The following is a 22,735-nucleotide window of genomic DNA, read 5'->3' on the forward strand; positions in this document are numbered from 1 at the left end:
ATGCTGATTTCCACCAAAATACGAGACTATGCAAGGCAGGCTGATATCTTCTGTCTTTATTACTCGAGAAAAGAGGAGCAACTCTTCTGATAACTTACAGGGGCTGGCAAAAGGTATAACTAGCTTGTCCATCAAGAATTTTTTGCAGAAGGCAGAGTGAAACTAGACAACATTTCAGTTGTGTTTGAATGCTAAATCAACAGTGAAATAAGGTTGATACCCACAGCTCCTTCAGAAATAAAATCCAAGGGGAAGTATTTCAGAGCTGCTGTGTTTTAAATCTGTATTATGAAAACTTGGGGCTCTTTCTCTCCCCTCCTTTCTCCTTCCATTAAGTCAGTCACATTTGCAGTTAATTTAGCCACAGGCAAAGGTAGGGAACAGAGTTTGAGAAATAGGCTAGAGATAAGAAAAACTGATAAACTTTTCCAGGAACCTAATCTGTTAATATTATTTATTGACAATAAACTTCTGTGAAACTCTCAGGGAAGGGCTGATGCTCTGGTTGATAATTAGGGTGCTCAAGAGCTGTGTCTTGTGCCTCCTGTGTGAAGTTCATGGACTACAGACTTTTTTCTTGTTACTCTTCCAGCCTTACCAGAGCTCAGGGGAAGTTTCTAAACATGTTTCTTTCCTGTTCCATGTCCACACTTCTCTTTACCAGGCCAACCACATACATCTCCTTGATCCTATTCAAGGAAATTAATTTCTATGTGCATAGCTTGGACTGAATGGTCTGCCTTTCTGAGGCTACACATGAGAAAGTGGTGTGGTGAGAAGAGTTTACTTCTAAAATCCCTCATTCCTGCTTAGGGGTAACAAAATGTGGTCCAGAAGTTAAGACAGAAAAGCACAATCCATGAGACAAAACAATAGTTTTACTATTGGTATGAATAGTAAAATATAAAATTGGTATAAAAAACAGTACCTTCACTTCTTTTACTCTGGAAGAGAGATTTCCAGATTTGTTTGCCCTACAACATCTTCTTAGATAAAAGGAAAAAGCCCAAGGCTTTCTTGCAACGTAATTGTCCTAAGTTCTGTCTTCTTTATTGCAGAATATTTATTTCTGGTGATGGTGTCCTTGGCAGCAAAGTGCATGCCTGCTTTTAGGCTGAATGTACTCTTATTTTGCTATGGAAAAACAGAATCCTAAATAGTGAAGACAATCCCTGTATTGCTTCTCACACTTTTACTGTTTGTCGATCTAAAATCTTGAGAAGCGACTAGGGTAAGGGATGGTGGAAAATGGAGAATATTATCTCCATCTTGCAGAACATGACAAAATGTTGTCTAGCTATTATTTAGAAGATGACCTCAAACTTTATACAAGGTCTGAGAAGCAGATCTCTGGGGAAATATGAGATCCTGAGAAGTCCTAGTGTGGGCAATTCAGCCCTGTGGCCTCCAGGTTCCCTGCCTACTGCCAGAAATCTGGAGCCTGAGTTGCTCCTGAGGAGGGTTAGTTCCTGGTGTAACAAAATAATTTATCTTGGTGAATTTTTTCTCCTTTCAATGAACTGACAAATTCCAAATAGAAGTCTTTCATTGCCATCTCTCTGGCCAACTCCTAACACTCATTTTCTCTCAGGGGAGAAAAGCTGAACATTGTGCTCCCTTCTGTTGTTCTCCTTATGTCTCCTCACTCCCTCTTCTGTGCCCCTAAGAAGAATATTACACTGAAGTTGAATTGGTAAGAAAGACATCTAGGTGGCTATTTATATCACTAATTCAAATACACTCCAAACCCAATTACTTCAGTTTCAATTCTTATTTTATGCTTGTAAGTCCTAGTGGATATAAATGTAGCCATATCCTAAACCTGGAAATGATCATGTACATTCTTTTCATAAATCTCAAAGATCTTCAGTGTCCTTCCACCAATACGTCTCCATTTTGCTGTCATCAGTCAGGGGGCCTCAAGAGATGGGAATTCCTTGTAGCTTGTTCCCTGCAGATTTTTATCTGCAGGGGGATATTATGAGAATAATTTTAAACTTTAAACTCCTCCCTTTTTTCCTTGACCTCGAGTTCAAGATTGTTGGGGTCCCTCCCCGAGGCACGGGGTTTCCCTGCCCCTGGTCAGCCTCATTCCCATTGGTTGGTTTGTGTTCCCCGGGGTGGCCAAGGACCCGCGGGTCCCATGACTGGGGGAGTTCCTGAGCAGAGCCCCGGCCACGCGGCTGGAGAAATAAACATCTCTAAACATCTACCACGAATCTGTCCATATATATTTCCTTTCCACGGGACTCCTGGTTTCATATAGGCGTGTTACAGTAATCCCCGCTGTAACAACTGGTGGAGGAATGCGGGCAAGACACCGATCCTTGAGGAAGATTCGTGAGTAAAATAACCACTCTAGACCTCTCTCTTCTCATCTTGGTTTGGATATTCTCTCTGGACTATGGAAGAATTGTGGGAAATGGGGCTCTCTAAGCCACAGAAAAAAATGTATCTGGAAGTAAAAGGAATCCTTGAACAACAAAACAAAAAAGTAATGCAACCGGGAGATCTAGAACATTTTTTCATCTGGCTTTTCAAAAATTTCTTCTATATTTCTCGAGACTTACTTTTTGATATTGAACCTCCTGGAACTAGTCAAGAGTGTTTTTGGCACGAGATCTTGTTGGAGATGAAGAATCAAACAGAACATGCATTAGTGATTGAACCCTTGCGTGGATCCCTCGTGGTCAGTGAAGCTATTCAGGAGCATTTATATGGTCCTATTACCCCTAAAGCAAAGGATGGCCATAGTCCCGTGGCTGAGACCACGCGGCCGCCATCCCGGGAGCACATGACTGCAGCCGTGCCGGCGGAGGTGCCTGCGCTGGATGCGCCCGGCCCCCTCGGGAGCGCGCACCTTACCGCGGACCCCATCCCTGTCTCGGGGTCCCCGGCCACGCGGCCGCGAGTGAGGGAGCGATGCCGCAGGCGCCGCGGGTGCCGTGGGCCACGAGCAGCCAGGAACCGGGCATCGGCGTGGCAGGCCGCTCTGAGCACACGGCTCGGAGAGCCCTGCGGAGGGAGAAGCGGCGGCTTCCACAGCGACACGAGAAGCCGCGCAGCGCAGCGCCGAGCCGAAACGGGGCCGCTCTCAAAGCAGCGTGGAGTTTGCGGAGCAGAACCGCTCACAGGGCACGGAGCCGGCGGTGATGGCAACGCGGGGCCGCGCAGAGCCCAGACACGCGCCAGAGCAGCGCCGCTCGGAGGGCGCGGAGCCGCCGCAACGCGGGGGCCCGGCCGAGATGTCGGAGCCGGCGAGGCAGCGGCCACGCGGGACCAGCAGCCACGACGAACACGCAAGCACGTGATAGGAGGAGTTGTAGCCACGAAAGTCACAGGAACTGTGAAATGGTACAATGTAAAAAACAACTATGGATTTATAACACGAGATGATACAGGGGAAGATTTATTCATCCATAGAACTGCCATTAAAAGGAATAACCCTAAAAATTACCTGCAAAGTGTAGGAGATGGGGAAGTTGTACGATTTGATATAGTGCAAGGAAAGAAGGGTTTACAAGCAGCAAATGTTACTGGGCCTGGAGGTATTCCCATCAAAGGCAGCTGTTATGCACAAAATTATAAACAGTATTCATCCCAGCAATTTCCCTACCCACAGCCTACTTCCACCTTTTACCCTATACCCAGTATGAACCTCTTCCTAAGTTTACCCTATCCCCAGTTTATTCCTAATCCGTTTTTCACCCCATGGCTTCCCTATACAATTCCATTTCCCTACAATTCCTCTCCGATGCTGAGGGGGGGATGAAAAGAGGGAGGGAAGAAATTAAACCCTCTCCTGCCTCAGTTTCCCCACAAAGCATGCCCAGAGAGTTCTGTCTCCCTTCTGTCAGCCCTAAGATGTTCCACAGAATCTGTTTGGACATTTAAAGACTCAGGAGGGTGGCTTGTTTTGTCTTGAAACGGTTCTTGTTATGTTTATCCAGTTGTTTTCATTCTCCTTTTATTAAAATAAAACGGGTGAGATGTTGGGGTCTCCTCCCCTGCCATGGAGCCCTGGGAGATGGGCCCGGGGGGGAGACACAGGGTTTCCCTGCCTCTGGTCAGCTTCATTCCCCATTGGTTGGTTTGTGTTTCCCTGTGTGGCCAAGGACCCTCGGGTCCCATGACTGGGGGAGTTCCTGAGCAGAGCCCCGGCCATGCGGCTGGAGAAATAAACTCTCTGAAACATCTACCACGAATCTGTCCATATATATTTCCTTTCCACGGGACTCCTGGTTTCATATAGGCGTGTTACAGTAATCCCCGCTGTAACACAAGGTTTTCACTTGATTCCCTTCATTTTCACAGTTATGAAAATGGCTTCTCATTCAACTGGTCATTCTAACTCAGCATCACTGTAGCAGGGAGGATAAGGAAGCACATGAATTGACTCCAGACATTTCCTATCACGGGTGACCACTTCAGACAAAACAAACAAAGCCCCACTTCACCTGGGTGTAAAGTTCAAACAATAGACTTCATAGATATCCTTTCTGCTCCCCAACTACACTTAAAATTCAGCTGCCACTCAGTTCATGCATTGTGCTTGACCTTGTCATTTTAATCTAACAGCAAATTGAAAACAAATGGGGTTTTTTTTCCTTTTTTTTCTTTTTTTTTTTTGTGTTAGGTATGCCCATTACTCCTCACAAAAAGTATTTTAATAAGTTAAATAAAATTAATAAACAATTTCTTCCTGTTTTGACTACTGTCAGACCTGGGTAAGAAGAACAACATCCAACAGAACTGTTTTAATTATCCTACTAATATTCAATGTGCCATTTGATGGCATGGGTGAGCTCACCTGATGTACCACAGATAGCACTGATTTATGAAGCCATAATTGGGTTTCCAATAAACATTTGTCAAAATAATGTATTCATTCAAACCAAAGCCTTCTTTAGTTATTCATATAAAAGAGCACTTAACTTTCAACAAAGAATTGCCTGCCATCAAAAACACTCCATAAACGGGGGAAATTTATGAAGATACAGTACCAGAGGGTGATCAGTGGAAGACTAAAGTTCATTTTAACCCTTCAAAGAGCTGAGTTCCACCTCTTGCTTGGTACTGGTACTGTACATATTTCTCACTAAAAGCCTCAAGCCCAAACATTAAGCTTTGTATATTTACACATGAAAGTCCCATCTTTTTTTTCTACCATTCATTCTTACATCTCAAAGACTCTTTCAAAACTAACATCTCTCATTTTTATTATACAGTCTAGAAGCATGCACACAGCTCAAAGTTCTTTAGGCTTACCTACATTCTGCCCACAGTTTTCACCACGTGTACATTCTTCCAAAAAAATGATAAGCTTTGAGAGGTTAAACAACGCATCTTGTCTGAACCTGAGGTAATACATGTACTTGTCATTCATTACAACTGAAGAATTTTCCTGTTCTACCTCTTTGCACTCTTCCCTATTTCCTTAGCAGTTTAGTTTAATTTTACAGAATTTCAGTAAAAGAATAGCAAAGTAGATGGGTTGTACAATTGATACTAGAAAGGAGTGCAGCTAACCCCTTGGAGTCCACCTTCAACAAAAAATGTTCTTCTTTTACCTCCAGTTGGCTAATTTATAACAAATACAAGTCACTGAATGTTCCCACTATGCAAGTCTTACATTTATTAGCTTAGGAAAATGTAGACCTTGGTGGAATAGAGAGTGATGCTTCAAAATTAATGTAGCCTGCTAGCACCTGTTGAAAATACAAACCACTTTCCTATGACTGTATTCTGGATTCCACATTTTAGCATACTTTCTATTTCTGACTATGAAAACAGATGTAAATAACAGAGCACAGTGTGAAAGAATAGTAAGATTTCCAAGTGCACGTTCAGAAACTCTGGTGTGATTTTGCTACTCTCCGTACAGATAGGTCAATATCATTACCATTATCATTACTACTTGTGGCACTTTGTCAAACTGAAGAGGATGACAATACTTAGAAGAATATCTCCATTGCAACTGGAATGCAACAAAAAGTTAGTGGCAAAGTTCTGTAATGCTTTGTCTGCTCAGCACTTACAAGTGATTGTGTCTGATTCAGCACAGGTATTTTTTAATGGGAGCCTAGAAAAGACACAGTTAACTATTTTGGTCTGTGGGTGGTAGGTAAACTGCTGAAAATTAAGGGCTAAATGTTACTGGACAATTCTTGGCCGCTGTGAGAAAGTAAATGACAAAGCTACACGTTTGCAGGTCACTTGCAGAAAGGTACAGAGAGGAGGGTATAGTGGATAGAGAGAGTGGGAGCTGGTGTTTTTTCCACACAACATACTCCACACATTCAATCTAACTTGAAGTGTGTTATGCTGTAGTAGAGCAGAAAGAGACCTCAAACATAGTTTTGTAGTTTGTCCTACAGCAGGATCACTGTGCTTGTGCCATTCCTGGAAGAAGATTTCTGACTGGTTCTGAAAAACACAATGTTCCAGTCAATCTCTCCCAGATCTACACAGTGTTGTCAGTCAGAAGCCTCTTAGGTTCAGTCTCTCTACTGCAGTCTCAGCCCCTTGTTGTCCTCCCTGCCTTGCAGAGCAGACTGGTTCCCTCTTCTGTGAAGCAGAATTTTACATATTTGAAGATCATGATCATGTTCTCAGACTTCTGTAAGTGCCAAACACATGAAACCACTTAATCATGTTTGCCTTTTCTTCTGACAGTCCTTCCTGCTGCTTTCTCTTCCATTTTGCCATGTCCTCCTTGAAGTTCAGGGCCAAAATTGTTTTGCCGTACTCTAGATACTGCTGAGTGTATCCAACGGATTTTTTTGTGTACACAGGCTATAATCCTATTTTTGTATCATAAATAAAGTTTTCATCTTTTTTTATGACATCATAACTTTTAATGACTCATGTTCAATGCACTGTAGTCCAAATATTTCTGTGCAGAAGCATTGTCTTATCTGTTCCTCCTTCTTTGGGTGTTTGGTTTCCACTATAAGATCCAAGTTCAGCTCCTGCCTTCTTTAAGTCCTGGCTTCCTTCAGAGATTTGTTTTCAGGAATAAAAACCAGCTTCTCCTCTTCAATGGCAAGTATTTATTCTACCGAATTTGTCTGGGTGTTCACATAGAAGTTTGAGCCACTTCAGAAGAATACCATTCACTTTTTAAATTCTTCTGTGCTTATATTTGGGGTTTTCCAAAAATTACATCTTACATGAAGGTGTGCATCATTAGTGAACACTGAATAGTTTAACTGAGAGAAGAAATGCTTATGTCTGGTTGAAGTCATGCTGTGTGGAGATACACACCACTGCCGTGATGGAGACTGCATGCTGTTGACAGTTTTGTAAGCCACCAGGTCTTTGTCATACTGTTTTAATTGGATGAAAAAGCAGAATGAGAAGAGAGTGTTTTTGTAATCTGGACTCTGAAAAATGGAAAATATACAATGACACAGGAAGATTACATACTACAAGTCTCTGCCATGCTGTTTTGGGCTGTATTTTGCTGGGCTGCAGACATTCCTAAACTTAGATTTAAAGAGTAAGTCTTAGTCAACTGTCAGTTGCTTTTGTCACCACTCCGAAGCAGAAGACAGTACCTCATAGAGTTCTGTGCTGCTTTGCCACATTCACTAGCGCGTGGCAGTGTTATCTGAGTGGTATTGATATCCGTACTTGTAGGTTGGTATTTACCTCCAACTTCTGACAATTAATTTAAATTGTATGTTAGGTTTATAGGGATCTCTACAACCAATGGAGAAAAAAGCCACACCCAAGGTATTGCCATCCTGTCTACCCTGCCACCTATTTAGGATGAGGTAAACGTTCCTTTAGAGGTGTCCTTTCCCAGTGACTACAGCAAGAATGTTGACGGGATGGATTTTAGGTAGGTAAAACTTGGTTTAACTGATCCTTTGCATAGGATTATGTGTTAGGTATTGTTTTGGTGCAAATTGCTGATATGACCCTATTTTCTCACTTGCTAAGAAAAGTGGAAGGAATTTACTCCTGGTGAGTTCTCCCTGGGTTCTTCCTGATTCCTCACAACTTGGACTACATGGTCTTAACTGAGTGTGACCTTATAGTCTGCAGAGCTGAATGGCATAGTTACATAAACACAAGGAAAACAGGCTAGGCCACACAGTACGGCCTAATCCCTTACAAACAACTTCTTAAATGACACTACCAGAACTTGCATAAGCTAATGAGTGTGTGCTTTGGCAATCAGTTACCGTAATCCACCACATTTTAAAAAAGCATAATATAAGCAAAGTTATATTTCAAGTTGAATGTCCATTTCTACTGTGATGTGTTAAAGAGAGGATTTTTATAAAAGAAATAAGCATGGGGGTTTCAAACAAGAATGACTATTGTGTAGAAAAAATGAATATAAAATCATAATTACTGATTTGACATCTATAACTATAATCAGACTTGGACAACAATTGTAGCTATCAGTAACTAATTTATGCCTTCCTTTGAAGAGAGAAATGGAACCCTAAAAAACCTTTTCTCTCTTACGTTCTCCCAGCCAAAGGAATAATGTTTACATATATGTATTTAGAAGTATAATTAAAGCAGCTGGCTGTGGCCTTCCTCAATCCTAAAGAAAAACAAAACACAAACCCACAAAGATATTTTTTGTTTGTGTTTTTCTTGATAATGAGGGATTGTGCCTGGGAGAATAGAAACTAATAACTTGCAGGCCTTTTCATGGGCAATAATTGTTTTTCCCTCACCAAAGTGGGCTGGACCTCTGAGGTTCAGCAGTCACCAAGCTACACATGCAAGGTGGGTGGCCCCTTGTTTGCTGGTTAATGGCTACTTACCCTTGTGTGCTTAGAGAAAGGTACTCAGCTCAACCACTTGGGAAGGAAACAATGGAATCCCCCTAAGATACTGGGTCTTCCAGGTTCTGTTTATCAATAAAATTTTCAAGTGGGTGATTAATGATTAATCTGCTGCTTAGAAAAGTCCCAACAATATTGTGTTGGTGGTATCTTACCTATGTGTCAGACAGCCATACACCAAGTCAAGAGTTCTACATGATTTAAGACCTCCATCTGAATTTTTGTTTTAAAAAGGGCTTTCTCAGTAGTAGATTGGAGAGAATCTGTGGTTCCTGATACAGTTTGCTGTATCTCAGGAAATTGAAGAGTGTTGCTCAGGGGAATAAATTGATCAATTCAATATAGCACCATGCTAAAAAAAAAAAAGCCTGTTTCATAAATTTTAGAAGACTGATTCTCCTACTGCCTATTGAGCTTCAGAAGCAAGTTTTCAGCGAGTGCAATTTGCCATCGCTTAATCCGCTGGCAGTCAGAGCACAGCATGGGAAGTCAAAACATACAGCATCCCAAGCCATTAAAAAATAATTTCAGAGAAGACTGGCCCATACCTTGTCCCTCTCACCCCTTTATTTTCTGTGAAGGCCCACCTGGCGCTTTTTCAGGAGTTAGCTCTGCTGCTGCTGCTGCTGATTAAGAAACATCTCTGTGTGACACCCAGGCAGTCGATGCATAGGCAGGGCAATATGGCAATAGGATTTTGTGTACCATCTGAGTGGGCCTGAGGTGTAGGAGAGAGAGAGGAAGACAGAGCAGGTTAGTCCCTGCTCTCTTCCAGCATAAAGCCCCTGTTTCAGCTCTCCACTGTTACAGTGGGAAACTGCAACACGCTTATCAATCAACGAGTCCCGTGGAAACGAAATATATATGGACGGATTCTTGATAGATGTTTCAGAGATGTTTATTTCTCCAGCCGCATGGCCGGGGCTCTGCCGAGGAACTGAGGCAATCACGGGACCCGAGGGTCCTTGCCCGCACAGGGGAACACAAAACAACCAATGGGGAACGAGGCTGACCAGGGGCAGGGAAACCCCGTGTGTCCCCTCAGGGCCCCTCTCCCAGGGCTCCATGGCAGGGGGACGGCCCCAACACTCCACTACTTGTGCCTGTGGAGAGGGCAGGAATCCACCTCCTGCACAGGAAGAGAGGGGCACGGCCTGGCTGTGCAACCAGAGAAATGCCCAAAAGTGCAGCTTTTCTACTGCACCTCACCCCAGCTGCTTATCAAAAGATAACTTGAGTGTTGCTTCTGCATGCCTGATTATTGTACGTACGTGGCCTACTTTTCCACATCTTTTTTTTGTTTCTGTCAGTGTCCCATCCACGCATTATGATGCCATGCAGCCTCCCCTCTTCTTTCATCTGAGGAATGCTGGACAGCCCACCTCTCAACACCAGAGGTTCTGTAATACCTTTCTCATGAACTTTTTTCCAGTGTCCCATCCACTCACCCTGCCTAAATCTGTCAGTCTGTTGATCTCCCATTTCATCCACTTTACTGCTTCTGTGCATTCCTCTTCATTTTCCCAGGTCTTGTACTGCTCCTTCATGTGATTTCTCCATCCTCCAATGCCTACGCCAAAGCCACTACTGTACTTCTATCCCTGACATAATCTTGTTATTCACTTATTACTTTTCTCTCTATCCAGCTGTGTCACAATCATGGAAGAGTTGAGGTTGGAAGGGACCTCTGAAAATCATATGGTCCAAGCATATGATTGGTGAAGCAGGGACACCTGGAGGCATCTGGATTGTTGTGAAAATTCCCTAAATTCAGTCATGTTACAACATTCAGCAATGTTGCTAGTTTGGAAATTTTGGACTGTGAGAACTTGAAAAAAACAAACACACCAAGAAAACTCCCAGATCCTGAAGTAACATTGTGACACATGAGCAGGCCATAGTACTTAGCATTTCCAGGTAAAATTGGGAAACATAACAGGAACCCAGTGGCCAGAAAGAGCTGTAGCTTTTACGAGGCTTTCAACACCTAAATATTAATAGAAGAGCCTGATGTAGTCTTTCTCATTTATATGGCTTGTGGGAAATAGCCTACATGCTGTTGCTCTTCCACATGACACTTCCTGATATTGCTGTTTCCCTAACTTCCCACAGAGTGAGGTTGAATAGTCACACCGTCCATATTTGCAGGTGTCCACACGAGCTGCAGACTGACCATGCTGCAAGAGCAGGGACCTGGGGACCACCTCTAAATGCCCTTCTGAAGGGAGGCATTAGCATATTCCAGTGAGCTGCTTAGTGAGCACCTTGGGTCCAGAGAGTTTTTTACTGTGGATGTGGTGCTGTCTAAGAGTGAATAAAGGCCTCTGAGCTTCAGCCAAAGTATTCCCACAATGTTGCACTGATCCATGCACATGGTCTGGTTTTGGTCAGTAAGTCCAGGACTCCAGAATCACTGACCTCCCTTCTTTTTAACTTAACTCTCTGTTGCTATAGCCTGGTTTATATATGTCTGTACAATCTGCATTTATTTCATCCTATGTGTTTTACCTTTCGTACTCTAGACAATATAGTTGACTGCAAAAAGAGCACCTCTGCCAATGATGTCTTCTGGTATAACAAACAGAGCAAACATGATACCAACAAAAGTAGCAAAAAGCAACACAAAATATTCATATATATACATATATATATACACACACATATGTATATATATATATATATGTAATGAAAACAGATGGTTGTTGCTCTGCTGGGAGGGGCAGTATTGTTTACTGCATAAGCAACTGTAAGTGTGGGGGCTGCTTTTCATTTTCCTAATCCTTCCTTGACATCCTTGGTCTGTTGCCTGCCAACTAATCTCCCTCATGCATAAACTATTACCCAGCAGTTCTAGCATTAATCAAGCAGTTGATTGTCTTTATCTAGGCACTATTTTCATCTGAAAACAGTTTACATTAGAAACACATCCTTAGCAGAACCACTAAAAAGACTTTGTAGTTTTTCAAATAGTCATCAGGGCATTGGCATGGTGATTTCCTTGCATGGTAATAATGTCAGAAGTTTGGTTTGTGAAGAAAGCATTCTCCATTTCTGCAATTTAATTCTCTGAGTGTTTAATAAAGAAAGGAATGTAACAGAGGGACAAAAATAATTTCAGATACTAAATTTTTTTAGCAACATTTTGTATGACTCCATTCTCTCTCTACTCCCCCTCTGACTATCAGGGTTTTCTTTTTCTCTTGGCTTACAAAGATGGGAGGTTGACAATACCAGTGGTAGAATTTCTCCTTTTATCCACAAAAATTTACAACACAGGTAGTGGCATATTTTCAATCCACCCTGTCCTATCAAGTCAGGCCATTCATTTAAGTGGTGTCTGCCCAAAAAAGGTCAGGTATCAGAAACTTGAATATTACATTTTTTAAAAAAAATTGCCATGTGGAAAAAGTGGCATCAGTGTCACTTATGTCAGTTAGAGCTGGGGTAAGGAAATTTTAGCTTTCTTGTTTTGATTCTGTAGTTAAATTGTTTCAGTTCCCCTAGACAAGAACTTCAGTGGACTTTGCAAGCTATCAGAGAAGTTCTAATGAGGTATTTAACTCATGGGCTTAAACACATCTGTGGCTAAGCAGTGAAGGTTAGCTACATAAACACTGGTTGAGGGTTTGGATTTACCTGAAGAATTATAATTATCCTAGGATTATTCAGCAATCTCTGGATTATTAGAGAAATCTTTCAATCCCCTATCACCCAAGACTTGGTCTAACAGATCAAGGGTTTAACAGATGTTTGATTGAATGGGATAATAATTTAAGTAGCCCTGACCTCTCTTTGAGCTAGAAAAGCTTCAGCTGAACTCCGAACTGAGATAAAATTTTGTTTCTCAACACTTTCATGAAGGGCTTGTTTTTGCAGCAGTACTACCTCATTCTATGATTTCACAATGTGCTGACCTCAAATACTGAATGCAGTTCTTATTTCGCCATCTCAGAAAAAGAATGATTACAAAAGATTCTATAGAGAGACAAGCATGATCAAAGCTATTTAACAACTTTCACGGAAAAGAACAAGTTGTATCAAAATTCTTCAGACTAGAGGGAACTGAAAGGTGATATATTACAGGTCTACAAAATTAGAAAAGGAAATAATCACTCCCTATTTACTTACCTGTAGTGATATAAGAAGGGAGCATCAAATAAAAGAGACGTACCTCTTTTAAAACAAAAGGAAAGAGACATATGTTATGAAAGCTCTTGAGATAGGTATAGTAGATGTTAAGAGATCATGTGAGTTTACTCAGCCGCTGTGGGGATGGGGATGAGGGGTGGGGAACAAACAAACAAAAATATAAATTATTTGAGGGCTATTAAATATAGGCACATTTTTATCACAAGCTTGTGCCAATTCTTCACCACAAGTCTAAAAGATGCTTACCTCCAGTCCATTACAAATATTGGGAATGGAAGAACAGGACCTGGAGGTGAAGCTCTAGCACTGGTAGTGAGTTTTCCATATAATGAGGCTACTGAAATTCCTCATCACAGAATCACAGAATGCATAAGGTTGGAAGGGTCCACAGTGGGTTGTCTGGTCCAACCTCCCTGCTCAAGCAAGGCCATCCTGGAACACAGGTACGGGATTACGGCCAGATGTTTCTTGAATATGTCAAGTGAGGGAGACTCACAACCTCTGGGCAACCTGTTCAGTGAACTTCCCATGCATCAGTTTCTGCCTGTTACCTCTTGTGCTATTGCTTGGCACCACCATGAAGAGCCTGGATTCAGCCTCTTGACAGTCTTCCTTCAGACACTTGTGTACATTGGTGGAGTTCCCTCTCAGTCTTCTCTTCTTGAGGCTGAACAGGCCCATCCCTTGCAGCCTTTCCTCATAAGAGAGATGCTCCAGTCCCTTAATCGTCTTTGTAGTCCTCCGCTGGACCAGCTCTAGGAGCTCCATGTCCCTCTATTCTGAGAAGCCCAGAACTGGACACAGCCCTCCAGATGCAGCCTCACCAGGGCTGAGCAGAGGAGCAGATCACCTCCCTCGATCTGCTGGGAATGTTCTTCCTAACATACCGCAGGATCCTCTTGGCCTTTTTGGCCACAAAGGCACACTCACTGCTGGCTCTTGGACAGTTTGTTGTCCACCAGCACACCAGCTTGTTTTTCACCAGGACCCCTAGGTCCTTCTCTGCAGAGCTGCTTCCCAGCAGATCAGCCTTTGCTGGTGCAGGGGGTGGTTATTCCCTGGGTCCAGGGCCCTGCATTTGTCTTTGCTGAATTTCAGATGGTTCTTCTCTGCCCATCTCTGCTCCCTGTCGACATCCTTCAGAAGGGCTGCACAGCACTCTGGGGGTATTGGCCACTGCTCCCAGTTTGTGTGGTCAGGTAACTTGCTGAGGAGACATCTGCCCCTTCATCCTAGTCATTGATGAATAAGTGAAACAATACTGGGTCCAGTATTGAACTTTGGAGCACACCACTAGTGACCAGACTCCAACTAGATAGCATGACGCTGATTATGAACCTCTGGAATCTGTCATTTGGGCAGTTCTGCAGAATCTTTGAAATGTTTTCAGTATTGCAGTGTTACAGTAAACTGCATATTCAGAGATCCACATTTTAATAAGCATCCATTAAGGATACATCCATTAGCTACATTAAAGACAGATGAGTAACCACTTACCAGTGTAATGACAAATGTAATGACAAAACATAAACCAAATAGGGAGCACAGCGATTTGAATGTTTCAGTTCCAGTCACTGACTCTAACTTTCTTGGTATCTTATTAGAGAGACAGAAATTAAAGAGAACAGCAGAGGAACAATAGTGAATACTCTTGCTCTCCTTAGAAAACAGGGCATGAACAGGGTCCTGCTTCTGGGTTTCAACTGATAGTCCCTGATAAGCCAAAATGATGATTTAGGGCCACAGTCCAGCCAGTGACACCAGTCAGGAGCAAAGCCTATGCTATTGCCCAGGTCTGATGTCCATGCAGGAGCTTACACTTAGAAATAGAGCTGGAGAGAAAGATTCCTACCACAGAGACCTAGTACCTATTCAGAAAACACACAGCCAAACTTAAATGTGCTCCTGAGGCCATGGGCAGAAGGTGTGTGTGTGTCCCAGGTGGGGCTGCTCAGGGTGATGGAAACCAGTTTGTGCAGCCAGGGCCCCGAGAGAGTCTAGGAAAACATATCCAGCAGGAGCGAGCTAAGCCAATGTGTTTGGTTTGACAACCTCTGCTTTGTACAGGAAGTCAGAGGGAGCTTTCTTAGTCTCATTGACTAATCCCTGCCCATCTTATAATATTTATATGCTCAAAACAAGCAGGCAGTCTTTTAAACTTAAAAAAAGGTCAAGTTTTGTCCTGCTGAGGTCAGTAATAAAATTCCAGTTGATTTCAGTTGGGTCAAGACTTTACCTCACTGTTTCTTTTCCTGAGCTGCTGTTTTGAAGTCCAACACAGTAATAAAAATAATTAGAGGAAATGCCACAGACTCTCTTTTTCCAAGCCTTTTCTGGAAATCACGGACATCCCTCCTATATCAGTGCATTTTATACTCCCTACTTTGACCCTTGTGTCAGGCTAATGCCTTTCAGATTAAGAGTCAGATAAACCTGCTCCAGAGTGCATCAATATCATTCCCTTTTAGTCAGAGGTCTGGGTCAGTGATGTGTGCGTGAAATATGCCTTTCCTCCTGACCTGCTGATGGAAAAGTGTTGTGCTACTGTAGAGCTTGAGTAAAAGACAACCTAACAGATGAATCAGAAGTGAAGTCCTTCTCAGGGTAATTCTTTATGCCCAAATTGTTTGACCATTTTCATAGTAAATTTTTACTGCCAGTACTTTTATCCCACGTGTTTCTGGAAATGGATGATTACTGTTAGTGTCTTCTTGTCATAGACCCAGGGATTTCTGTTTGTTTATTTTTGCTTGAGAAGAATAAATAAACCGGGTCAGTGTGACTAGTAATGTGCCAAGAGTTTAAACACATGAAATGCTTCAGTTAATGCTTTCAGGATTTTTTCTTCTCTGAGGATCCTCATTGCTCAATGTTTGGCAAATAACTTTTCCTAAGATTATATTCTTCTCTGCTCTCAATGAGTTTACTACGGGAGTCAGAATTATGTGGACATCCATCTTTTAGCTTAGAACTATGGCACTGACACAATGCATGGGATTTAGGTGTCTACCTAAATTTAGCAGTGAATGCTATATGTACACTAGCTGTCTAGTCCACAAACTTAGAAATCCATAGGGAGCTCCTCAACTCACTATCCAGTGCAGATGGGATTCCCTTGCCTAATCATGTATGTCTACTGTCATTTTTGGTGCTCCAGGATATTTCACCTACCATTTGCTGCTCTTCAAGGGCGAAGATTTTCAGTAGATCTTGGGCCCAGCCTCCCTTGGTTCTGTCCCAAGTATCCTAGAGCAACTCAAACAGCTCTCAACATTTCTCTTTAGGAGAGTGAATGCCTCTTTTGTTTATTTATCTTAGGATAAGGTGAAATTCTCTCCAAGCTTCGTTGACCGTATTGACTAGGTCTCCATTGATTACTCAGAAAGTTTAAGATGACCTTGGCTCACAGTAGACAGCTAAATTCTGGTGACTTTCTGTCTGAAACCTATTCCTTGTGTCCTTAAATAAGAGCTCCCCAGTCTTCAGGATTACAATCAGTACTTCTCAACATGCCCTGGTTTAAGGAATTATTATTTATCTGGGTCAGGTTGTCCCTCTAATCACAGCATGCAGTGGTGCTGTTGTTCTCACATGAGGCCTTAAAAGGGATTTAAGATGTGGAAGAATTTGTAACAACAAAACACAGCAGAGATCAATTTAGTATTTTGTGACCTTTCCTTTAAAACAAACTTATTGATTCAGAAGGTCTTGTTCATGTGTTTGGCAACTTGCTCAATAGCACCCTTTGGAAGACCTGCTGTGCCACTGCCAGAAGTCAGTACTTTTTTTCTAATTGGGATCATCTGTTAATTCAATCATTACCTTTGCTTATAAATGGCAAAACATCATTGAGCCTTAATTTTGCTGAAAAGCCTTATGATATGACCTTGTGGCACATAATATTCAGAATTTATACAGTATTTTACAGTGTCTTCATAGTAGCAGCCTCATGTAAATAGATATTATTACTCCTTTGAAGGTATAACTGTCAATGTGTTGCTCTGTATAGTTTATTCGTACTAATTTGAGAAGTGCTGAGGAATTAATAATAGTTGCACAATCTCTGTAGGTATCAGATGGTGTTCAGCTCTGAACTCTTGAGGAATTAGTGATTTGGGGTAGAACAAATGCAAAATTTTTCTCCTGCTTTCCACTGAGAAGACATGAACCATGACCATAAAAGGGACAGATAACTACATTAATAATCTCTTCCACGGGCTAGCTAATAGCTCAGTTAATGAACAGAAAACTAGATTTATATTTATATAAATGCTGTTGTTACTCTACAGATCAACCGATCTTTGCAATCTTGCAAAGGAGACCTCAGCTTTTAGGTTTTATCTTTATTTTGTTTTTCCCTTACAAAGAAGAGTTGACACACAGGCAGAAAGGCTCCGTATATGTATAATTGTATACATATTTGATACGAGAATTATATATATTTTAAAAAATGTATGCTACTGCACTTCATGGTTTGGAAAATGACATATGATATCATATCAAAGATCTCACAGCAATGCATGTACTCAGGGGACAGAGTCTAAGCTACGGTGTGTAAACTTAATCTGATCATTTCCTGACTTAGCTTGGCTGATGCTAACCCATTGACTTTCTCCTGATGTTAATATTTATAGAGAGCATGTGTAAACATAGACTATATTTCATTCAATTTTTGTTTTAGTTATTTTCTATTCTAGTGCATCTGTTTCTACTGGAATTCTTCTGTCATAATTGATTAATGTTAAAAAAATTAAATACCTTATTTTTCTTTAAGAAAAATATTCCATTAAGAAATCTAATCTTTGCTTATACCTTGCAGACTTACTAAACTATTCCAATGACTGTATGAAAGGTGCTTGTTTGCATGCATTTGGAGGAGGCAGCAGTGGAAGCATCTGCAGATATCAGCTCCTGTGGTAGCCTTTTGGTAGTCTTTTAAAACTGAAATCAATTTGACTTCCAAGCAAAGACAGGCACTGTTCATTGCTGTTGATGCTGTATGACACCTGGAATATTTAGTATGTTTTTTACCAATTTTGCATTCCATTTCTGCCTGTACAGCAATGATCCAGTCAGAACTACTACTACCATTTTAATGCTGCATGAAGTATAGGAAAGGATATTGCATGCTCTCTGCTCCCATCTCCAGATCTGGGGAGGAATTTCCAGAAGAAATGAAAGTTCAGGCTTCATTTTCTACCTGTTTTTGTCTGATTTCTCTGCTTCCTTTTTGACTCAGGTCTAATTCTGCTTGAGCTTTATGCCAACTGTCTGATAAAGGATATTAGACTTTCACATACTTTTATGAGTAAAAGTTTTGTAGTTGTTTTCCTATGCAATTCATAGGACCAGCTGGAGTGAGTGGGAGATGCACACCTAGCATCCGAACAAGGCCTTTATTATTCTTCTGCAAGAACTGGAATAGCCCTCTGACATCACTGGAGTTCAGCCTCTTGAGCAAACCCTTGTCTTTGGGTGGCCAAATTCTCCCTTTGGTGGTACATGTAGTGTCTTCTTAACTTCTTAGAGAATTCACTTTCAAGATCATGACAGCTAATTCTAACCCTAATATTTTTTATTGGAGTTTTTGACAGGAACTGTGAAGGAGTAATATCAAAAGCTGCAGTTCAGATGGTAAGGGTTAGTTCTTGTGTATGGTTGAGTTGGAAGAGCAAAGCACAAGGAAATGTTTTTCTTTTTGGTAGTAGCATGCATGAGTCTCTCCCTAGCACTCAGCCTCTTCTACCTTTCAAACTGATGTTCTTTCTTAACTCCATATGTAAGCGTGTGCTTTGCAATGGATTTAAATGCTCAGTGGTATTGAAGCCTAAAAGAGCAACTTAGCTTCTTTCTGTGTCCATTAAAAGAAAAAAAATTGTTTGATTTGTTTCAAAGCAGAAATGGTTAACTGGAAAAACACAACTCAGCACCACAGGCTCTCTGTATGTGCAAGGGCTTTAATGACCCCCAACTTTTAAAAATTTGTCAGACATAAAAGCAGTACTAATCCGATTAGTAACTGTGATTGAGTAAATCTACTGTAAAAATGGACCGTGCCCTGTTTTGAACATGATACCATGCTGGTCATTTGAGAACTGCCACTGTGAAACATAAAAGTCTCTTTGATGGAATATTTATTTCATGAGTTGGAAAAAAGGGATAATACAGTATTGTTTGTTTTCAAAAATCACTTGTAAAATTTTATTGGCCAAGGAGCCAATATTCAAAACAGCGAAGAAAAGATGTGTTGTGCAGTAAGAGAGAGATGAAAGCTCATCAGAATTCTAGGAAATCAAGTGGTTAAATCCAAGAATTGTTCACTCTAATTCTTTTTACTGCAGCCCCCCATAGGAATAAAAAGAAGACAAGCATTTTGGAAAACAGCATTTGCTAAGTTGAAGAAGTCAGCACTCTGTTGTGTGGCCTTGGAAACTCTCATCGAGCTTTCTATCTGCATGTCACTTTGGCAGACACAGCTACTAATTTTAAAGCAGAGAAGTGTCTTCATTCCTTGGGGCTCACATGCACTGCAATTAGTCTTGTTACAAAATGCCAAAAAATCTCTGGCAGCTAAAATAAAGTCCAGGGAAATGTCCACACCACTGATGAATGAGTTCCTTGAAAAGAAGTAGGGGTGGGCACGAGCCACAACATTTGGATCTTGATCCAGGTCTGGAAAACCTGAGGACTGTGCTTTGGCTTGTCCCATTATATATATATATATATAGAAGGAGATCATCAGCAGCATTTGTATCCTGATTTCATTAACTTTTTATTTTAAGTACATGCATAGGTACACACACATGTTTTACAATTATTATCCAAATTTCAAATAGAACGATAAATAATATTGCATGTACAACATCTCATTTTGCATTTACCCACAGTTAGAAGTATTTCCTTTCTGGTCAGAGTGTCTAAGAGGTTGTCTTGAGCTAGGAATGCTTGACCAGCCTCTCTTGCTCCAACACTAATGTTCTATTTACCTAATTAAATATTGGCTCAGGCTGTTTGTGTGTCAGAACATGCCAGCTATTGAAAGGAAAAAACCAGCTTTCCTAAGCCAGAATGTGCATTTTTCAGACATGAGATGTAATTTACCAACCCAGCTGAAAAGGTTTTAATTTTTTAAAAGAAAAATGAATTCAGCTTGTAATGAAAGGCTTTCATTTTGTTTGCCAAAGTGAAAAAAATTATCATTTTTAGGATATATGGAAATCTGAATTTGTCCTGCAACAAGTCTCTTGCTTCATGTTCAGTTTGTCTGAGGAAATATTTTAGATCATATGCACAAGAAACTATCAGAACATTGTTCCTGCCTGCAAGATCTTGCCATAAAATGATTTGCTTCTGGATCCAGGCAGTTATTGAGCACCTGTGGGAGAAATCCCAGGTGAAAAGTCCTGACACTTTGGTTGGGGCAGCAGGGGAAGTCCTGAGCACTGGCAGTGTTCATGAATGAGGCTTTAAACTCTGGCTGTTGGACAGCCCTCTACAATGAGTTTTGCTGAACACTCACTGTTAAATCTGCATTTTTTGAAGAAAGTTCCTGAATACAAAACTGTTTGAAAAAACATTTTTGGATGATTCACTTGTAGTAAGTATAGATAAATTAATATTTCCCTTTCATAAGCTGTGCTCTGTTCATTGAGAAGAAAGAAAAATAGATGTTTTCAACCATTGTAACCTATGATTCAAGCTCTTCATATTGGTACGTATGTACATGTGTTTTGATATGTATAGATACATACTTATATTTTGAAGATCTTTCCATGAACCTTGCCTCCTATAAAAACAGATCTGTGAAAATTAAATAGGAGGCTAAAGAATACTTCATCTAGACTGGGGTAAACTTTCTGAAGTGTAAAGATCAGTATTCTTTGTTCCAACCCCAACAACCTACATCTGTGACATGAATTTTTTTCTATTTTGAATCTTAATGAAATTTTTGCCAACAGTTCAACAGGTGCAAACTCTAAAAACAAATCACCAGAATGGCTTATTTGGACAGTTTTCATCAACAGATCCTGCTGTAATAGAGGCACTGTAGAGAAGCTCAGCTTATGAATATGAAGTAATCTAAAAAGCAATTTCCTAGGCTTGAAAGAATGGCTCACAAAAAGGAAGAGTGCCGGGAAGGGTCTGCACACTGCTTCTCAAGACCACAAATAAAGGTCCAGTACAATTACTTTATTTTGAGTATTGTATGAGTCACTCTGTATAAAAATCCCAAAGGTAACAGTGACCATAGCACACACCTATTGTGATTCTAAAATGAATCTTTGGTCTTCAGATAGTTAATTTATGACATAAATTCTCTTTAAAGAAATTACATACAAGGACAAGGAATAATAAATATATAATATTTTAGTGCAAGGTAAGTAACAGTTCCAGTAATTTCTAATGTCCATGTAACATTATGTCCTAAAGAAGAAGTGGGCACAAATCAGGACTGTTAAAACACAATATGGATTTTTTCACCAGCATTTTACTTCCTGACACAAACTGAACTTGATCCACTATTTTTTACACTTTCAGCTTATTCTATTCCAGTATATTTCAAAATCAGACTTGCTAGAAAAGGGTCTGTTTGTATTGAAACACAGGAATTGTATATTTTCATCCTTCTGAAGTAAAAAATCCCAAATGTATGGTGTCCCAGGATGCTTGTTAGCGATGATGGTTTGTGTAGAACAAGTGATAAACAATCCTTTGTTTCATTTCCAAACAGTTTTATAAATAGAGCTCATTTACAATCTCACAAACTTCATTCTGTCCTGAGGCCTTTCTGCAGAGCTTCATTTACACACGCACAAATTGAGCATTTAAGAGGTTTACTTAAGTTTGATAATGATCTATTAAGACTGATTATACACATATAAAAAATTGGTCTCTAGTACAAATATTCTTTCACATAAACAAAGCATCACCTCATTTCGCTGCGGTCTCATTTCTGGATGGGCTATCAAGTTCATGACATTATTCCAGGGCAAAGTGACTTGCTCTTGTAACATAGTGCTTTGGAGCTTGTACTCTTTCAAAAATACAGAGCACCAGGTCTTAAGCTTTTTTGAGGAAGATCCTTCTTAGCAGAGGCCATAGTTGAAATCAGGTGATACTATGTGCATGTGTATGGTTTTATATGAGGTTATCTATATGTGCATATGTGGAGTGGGGGGGAACAGAGTGGAAAGGACGGTGTTAGTAGTGGGGACTTATACTATCCTGGTCATTTAGATAGGGTGTTCAGCTTGGCACTGGTTATTATCTAAGATTCTTTGTTTTCAAGTTGTAAAGTATCTCAAATAGCAATTCCTGATCCCTTGCCCACATTCTTTTCTTTCAAATGCATTCCTGGGCTTCTGCCTTACAAAATGCTATGCATCTTCCTAACCTTACACATGCAGCAAATGGCATTCCCTCTGGCGTGACCTCGGCTTTATGACAGTGGCTTGGACAGTGCCCTGCACGGAGCTGTGGAGGGAGTGGTTGTGGCCACTGCCACAGCATTGCTATTCCCCAGCAGGATGAGTTGGGCTGGGGAGAGAAACTGGGAATGAATAGATTGAGCAAAATTCAGGTTGCTGCCTCACACCAGCATCTGAGGTTGTCCAGCAGAGACAGCAAGGAGGAGGTAAGAGGAACATGCCAAATAGGAACAAGTATATCCCAGACACTCCGTCTGCTGTCATGGCTTGTGCTGCCACACAGAAAAAGGCTGTCATGATGGTGGTGGCTTAAATTGCCTAGAAGGATTCCAAGGGAGCAGGGAAATT

Source organism: Corvus hawaiiensis, chromosome 26 (genome assembly GCF_020740725.1).
Source record: "Corvus hawaiiensis isolate bCorHaw1 chromosome 26, bCorHaw1.pri.cur, whole genome shotgun sequence".
NCBI classification, from domain to species: Eukaryota; Metazoa; Chordata; class Aves; order Passeriformes; family Corvidae; genus Corvus; species Corvus hawaiiensis.